Raw genomic sequence first — 7,555 nt, 5'->3', positions numbered from 1 at the left:
GCTGGATTTGGTATATTTATTGACTTTTTTTACCTACTATCAAAATTTGACTATTTAGCTGGTTAAGTTGCTTACCTTGTTACTAGTTATGTTTCTGGTATGAGTCTAGATCTTGTGTTGGTGGAGTGTGCCATCTGAGGCAAAAATTGGGCTTGAATTGATTTATCGCCAGCCAATGAGTCTTACTGATGGTTGTTTGCTTTGATTTTCTGATCAGAAGATGAAACTGATAAATATATTTGCAACTCTTCTATTTTCTGATTAGAAGATGAAATTGATAAATATACTTGTCTATTTTGATCAGGATTTGTGGGCATATAATGTTAAAGTCTTAACATATAGATAATGATAAGGATGGGTGTTTAGAATATTACATAGAAAGGAAGAAAAATTGAAACAATTGTGAAATTGAAAAATTTATATTTTCCAAATTCGTTCTTGCTTTGGAAGGTAGGAAATTAGAAAAATCTAGAAAAATAAAGAAGGGTTGAAAATACATTATTACTATTTTTTAAAATATGTTTCTATTTTGATCAATGCTACATAAATAAGTTTAGAATGGTGATTTTTTAAATATCTTTTTATTTATTAGATAATAGGTAGAGAGTTGTTAGATTCTTTAGATTTTAGATTTAACTTCTCTAGCAAAGAGTAGGTGTGTTTTTTTTAAAGGTGAATTGCATCTCTAAAGTTGTTATATTATGGAGTTATTAGAAAGTATTCACAACTTAAAATGAATTAGAAAGAAATTGATTATAATATTTCATTGTTAGAAAAATAAAGTATATATATTCAAGTCTTTAGGATGTATACTATAGTTTTTCCGGAATTAAAAAAATTGCTTCTTTATCGTATCAATTCGAATTCGAACTTGGTAACTATGGTTTTATTGCCATATAAAGTTATTTTATTGGTGGACAAATTATTTTTCTATTTAGTTGGTTTTAGCCTAGTATAAAACACGAAAATAAATAAATATATTACCATATAAAGTTGTCAAAAGTTTTAGATATTTGTAAAAAGTTTGTGATCATTTTTTTGAGTTCAACATTAAATCATTCATAACTCAAGTTATACCCATACTTAAAATAATACCAATATTTAAAACTCAATTTGGTGTGAAGTCTCTTTGACCCATATTACAATAATCCAAACATGTTCCTTGAACCTAAGTAGATGGGATACTTTGTCACTATAAATCAAACATGTCTCTTGAACCCAAATAGATAAGAGAAAAAATGATGCTCCCAACCATTTAAATTATTAAAAATAATTTAGATATGTCATGCACTAAAAGGAATCAAATCCCTCAAAGTGTGAATCTTTTTTTGGGGTGCAGAATATTATTTATTAATTAATAATTTATTTAATAAATTTAATTATTTATAATAATATTATTAATTAATATTTAATAATAATTAATTTTCTTAATTAATGTTTAATAATATTAAAGAAGAATAAGATATTATAATAATTACATTAATAATTATTTAGCATTAAATGTTTTAAATTATAATGATAGTATTTTGACAACGACAACAATATCTTTGCCCACTAAGACCCATGTGGTCTATTGGACGTTAAGAAAATAAAAATCTAAATGAGATTCTTCAAGATCTTATTTCTGTGATCAAAAAGAAGGGAAAAAAGCACTCCAAGATCATTATAGTTGAGCTAACTTAGCATGTCAAGAAGATTGGAGGTGTAGCAAATGTTAGGGAAATGAGAGTGGATGTGAGTAAGGGTCGAGCAATCTAAGAGAAAGTGTTTTTCATCTTCCACCCTCGTAGTATCGCAAAGGTGATAGATTTTTTCATCCGAGGTAGTTTTAGGAGTAGTCCACTGCATGGTTTCACTCTGGAGCTCATGAGGATTAGTTCTTATCCTAGCGATGTTCATTGTTTACTTAGTGTTGGTCAAAACAAAGAGATAATTCTGGTTAGCAAGGGTGAGGTTCATCAGCTCCTTATAATATCTGAGCTTCTTTTATCCCTCCAGCTCCTTGTCATCCCACAATTTATCCTTAAATTTGGAGGTAATAGTAATTTTTACACTATCCTTGCTTCCTAAGATGATCTCATATTTTATCCCCCAATGGTTGAGCCAAGACTTGACAACCTTGTGCCACCCACGCTTGAGGCAAAGGTGAGGGTTTTGAATAAAGCTAGAAACAATTTTGGGAAGCCTCTTGGGTTCCATGTTGTAAAGTTTCTTCTTATACATCAAATACCTAAACATCCATTCTTTCAATGGGAGAAAAGCTAGTGTCAATCAGAAGGATAGGATAGGGAATATTTCCCTTGATCTTGAGGTTGTAGATTATAAAGTGCTTTTGAATCATCTCAATATTTCTCCATGACTCTTTGGATATATTGTAACCTCAAACTTGACATCTATATAAAATAAAAAGGGTGACAAGAGTCTAAAAAATGAACCTTTTTTAACTCCATATACAAAGATCGGCCAACTTACAATTGTTTTCAAGCTCATAATAAGTTTTCCAGCCTCCAATAATTGTTTTCCCAATGCTATAATTCTATTTGAGTTGATGATAAATCTCAAAACGTAAATATTTATAAGAAGAAAGCTACTCTAAGTAATTGTTATCATAGACAAAATTACCATGGTTGATCTTTTTAGATTTAATGATCATCACTTTAGTCTTGTCAATATTAACTGGCATACCCATCTTGGAGCAGTAATCATGAGAAATCTTAAGTTATTTGTCTAGGTCATCATGGGTTCTAGCAAGAAGAAGATATTGTCGGCGTAAAGGAGAAGAGTAATGATTATACCAACAAGCTCGGTGTCATTGCAACCTATAGTTTCTAAACATTCCTCTAGCTTATCGATGTAAATGCAAAAAGGGTAGGAGATAGAGGACACCCTTGCTTAACCCTGATATTGCATTTAATATTTTTACACCAGCCTTCATTGGTCTTAATTTTCGCAATAACAGTCGCGTAAAGACAAATCACAGCAATCCTCAGCTCAAGCATAACCATTATATTTTCAAGTCTTTTCTAGAGCTTATCGTGAGGAACATTGTCGAAAGCTTTCCTAAAGTCAACAAAACAACAAAAGAGGCCAGTTTTACTATTGAGACATTACTTGGCAATCATCATGAAAGTGACAAGATGGTCGATAATCGAGTGATGTCTCCTAAAACGAGCTTGCCCTTTAACTCTTTTACAATGGCTTTCAAGCGAAAAGCTATTCTTCTTTTCCAAAATAAACCCATATAGTTTGGCTAAGATATGGCTAATCATAATAGTCTTATAATTAGAGAGAACATGATTAAAGAATTACAGTCCAAGATAAGTTTTATTATAATTCTCATACTAAATAAGAATGAAAGATAAAAAAAAAAAAAAAAACAAAAACTTTGCTTTTAATTGAATTTTAAATAGTTAACTATAAAAAAACTAATTATTAAAAAAATAATGATATTAAAATTTATTTTTATAATTTAAAATCACGGTTTTTTTTTTAATGGAAAATAATTCATTTTATTTAATTGAAATTTATTTTCTTATTAACTCAATATTTTTTTTTTCAATTTTAAAAAGTATGAAAACTCGACATTGAGTATGCAGAAATAACATACAAAATATTTACAATCCATTTTTATCAATTTACAGCATTTCATTTGCTGAAAACTTCAGCCTTAAAGGTACTTGTATTTGTTGAAATTGTAATTTCCAACTGCAGGTCGAAACCACACAGTTTTTCCCTTGCGATGCGATCTGATCGCAGATCGCATCCTTGATCCCCTTACCTTATTCTGCTCCCTTTGTTTTCTTGTGAAGTGATCCTGCGATGCGATGCGATCGCAGATCGCAGATTGTAAACTTTTGCTCTTGCGCATTAAGCCCTCCACTCTGCATCCGCCGACTGCGATATTGCGATGTGATATCATCGTACATCACACCATTCGCCAAGATGATCCTCGTCGTCCATTCATTTTTTTTAACCAATGGGCCATTTTTGTTTCCACCTTGAACACGCGTCTGCCATGCCTAATTTATGTTTTAAACTTACCTTTTGTGTTCCCAAAGAAGAAAGAAAGCTTTACGCCATAACTACTCTCCAACAACATTAAAGAAGAAGAATGGTCAAGACCAAGAAAGACACTCCTCGAGCATATAAAAGCATTAACAAGTTATGGGTTTTATTTACTGTTTACTGCGTCCACCCCAGCAGAGCACCAGAAAGGCCTGTTTCGTATCAAAGGCCCATGTTAGATAGTAAATGTGGTTGGTGGTTCATCAAGACACCTCCATGCATAACCTAGCAGAGATTTTTTTTTGTAATAGATGATATATATATACCCAGAATAGCAATGTAACAAAGAAAGAGAGAGAAAAAAGGAGTGGATGAGAGTTAGAGCACAGCAGTGCAGAACGCAGCAGTGCAAAGAAAAGTATTACACAGCAGTGTTATTGTAATCCCTCTGATAGAGGAAGTCAAATCCTTTTGTAATAGCAGTTTTTTTTAATGAATACAAGTCTTTTATGTGTGTTGTTGAAAACCCTGGTTCTCGAACAATTTTTTTTTTGTTTCCGCTATGCTAAGATCCCATGCATTTAAAAACAGAGCATTGTTCTCTATTCTAATTTTTGTGTTTTGGAATTTACCAGAAAATTGCCAACAGTATTCATGCCACGCTTGCCTACAAGTTATCTTTGTGGCTCCTCGGAAACGAAAACTCCGTCTAACATAACATTGTTGATATTCATAAACCGATTAAATATTTGTTTGGTGGAGTCCCCATATTGGCAAGTATGCTAGAGTTTGAAATTCAAATATAAATGAAATTTGTTTTAAGGAAAGGATAAAGATTAGTTCAATTAATTATTGAACTTGTGGATGGGAATGAAGTTTTTCATTCTTCATCCATAGAAGAAATATAGATGGTTAAGTCCAATTGAAAGCGCTATAAAAGAAAATTGTGCATTGAAGTCCAAGACGGGATATTTATTTGAGTTATGTGGGGTAATGAACCGATTAGATTAATATTGGTTATTTGTATTATATTTAAATAAATTAATTATATTGAGAGGTTCTTTCAAGTGTAGTATGGAAAAGATATTGTAATGTTCTGCTATGTTATGTTATATTATATTGTGTTATAATATTTAAACATTTTAACTTGATAAAATTACATAAAAATAAAACTAAAATTAAAATAATATTTTGACTTGGTCAAATTACATAAAAATAAAATTGTAATAATTAATGATTAAACTAGCCAAGATCCATCTTAACTCCGTATCTATCAAGTGACAAGAGTGATCAAATCTCTCATTTTCTTTGAGTGCAAAACTTGAGAAAAGGTTTGCACCTCAAGAGATGTTGGAAGCTTGGCGATATTGAGAGAGAGGTGAATCAATGTTGTAGTGGATGGATCAATTTAAATGCTCTTTCACATTTTCTTTACTACTTACTAAACCATCAATAAATTCACTGGTGGTATAAGATATCAACAACAAATAATACATGCACTATAAATCAAATGAGCAACAGATATAACTTGAAGGTACATAAACATAAGAGATCATCCTATAAACATATTAGAACAAACACCATCAATACAAGGGGACACTGGATCTTAGGTGGAAAAACCAAATAGAAAAATCATTGTTGGTGTTGTCTTCATCTTCTTTTATTATTATTATCAAATTCTTCTTCTTTGCATATACATTGGCCACCACCAATTTGGAAATCATAACCTTCCAATCATGTGAACAACTCTCACTCCAGGCCACTACCTGTGGGAACCCACCAGTTACTAAACTCTACAGACCACCATACCATAGAAGCCACTACTCCTATGACTTTGCAGACCACCGCCTATTGGATAACCCAACACCCGAGTCTTTTCCAGCCACCACTAGAAGGAATCCTTTACTTCCAACTTCTCACACCACTACCTAAAGGATGTGGCTACACCCTGAATCTGAAAGCCATACCCCAACCTTCAAGCTCTCTTGTGGACCATGTTTCACAATTTCACATTGGATCCACCTGAATCAATACAAAAAACCATTGGCCTTGTTTAATCCCATTTTCATATTGTGCCCACTCAAACTATCTCACTCAATATAACTGAATACAAACGACGTTCTCTCAACCAATCTTTACCCATACGCTCAAAAATCAAATCACAAACAATCTACCCTCTTAATACAACAAAAGCATTAGGACACACTCTCATCAGAACCAACAAATAAACTCACACATAATTTTATCCATACACATTACAACTCTTCTTTGCATACTCAAGAAGCATATATAAGCCCACTCACTACATAGTAGCATATATCTCTCATGCAAATGACCCATAAGCATTTTTTCCAGCAGCAAACTCTGACAACCCTCACTAACTCAATACTCATCAACCTCACACTCAAAAAAACTGACTAAACAATACAATAGTGCCATACAACACATCCATCCTAGTGTCTCACTCTCAATTAGATACAACAAGTCATATAAATCACCATATACTAGACAACATACATACAGAACCTACATAAACAATATCATCCATATATACACACAACATCTCCCCCTGCAATCACAACAATGTCAATCGAACCAAAACTCTATCACATGTTATTGATATACCTTTTTCACGAACTTTGATACACCCTCACAACCTCTACAAAGGCACTTTTGTCCAAACTCTAATCACACCATAGAATCCATGCTCTGCCTCAATGGAATACATACAACACATTTTATTACAATCATTTGCATAATAATCAACTCGATCACTCCTTCAACAAAATCACATTTCACATTGGTTATAGATTGTCTAACCTCTCCATCACTTTATCTGTGCAACAATGTGTGCACCATATATCAACATTATACTACAGGAGCACTTAAAAACTCTACTCCATCTGTTGGCGTAGGGGGTCCTTACCCAGGTTCAAATTTAGTTGCGCCAACCAACAAAACCTTACATTACTAGCCGTTTCGGAAGCACAGGCTGTAGTCTCACCCGAAGCAGTATGGGGGGATGCAAGAACCAAGTTTTTGCATCCAGAGACTAGTGTGATGTCTTTCAACACCTTAGATCTGCTTTCGTGCAGGTCGATAAACTCTTAGGGCACGTTGCTACAACTTTGTTAAACAACCTTTGGACCTTCGTGAAGGTCCATGATCATTCCTTGTGGACCTTTAATGATCAATTTACCTACTTATGTGCATCAAAAAGAAATCCTAAATTGGCATTCGCGTAGATCTACTTAATCCATCAGAAAACATAAGAGAAATAACCAAAGACTTAGCGGAAGTGTTTAAACATGCATTGCATACATTATTAGGACTGATTCATGATAATTGTGCAACATTAAATCAATAATTCATAAAAAAAGTTATTTATTAGCGGCATATAATATAAATAGGCATGAACATAAATACTCAATAATTATTTAGAAAATTGACTTTAGTAATCTTAATTCACAGATTACAGACTCAAACTACCCTACGCACACAGTTGCAAGGGTGTTCACGCTCATTTGAAAACTCTAACAAGGCCTCTACG

The sequence above is a fragment of the Pinus tabuliformis genome, chromosome 2_1, assembly GCF_031772625.1.
Source record: "Pinus tabuliformis cultivar Carrire ecotype Pingquan chromosome 2_1, CPIR1, whole genome shotgun sequence".
NCBI classification, from domain to species: Eukaryota; Viridiplantae; Streptophyta; class Pinopsida; order Pinales; family Pinaceae; genus Pinus; species Pinus tabuliformis.
This window is presented reverse-complemented; position numbering follows the sequence as displayed.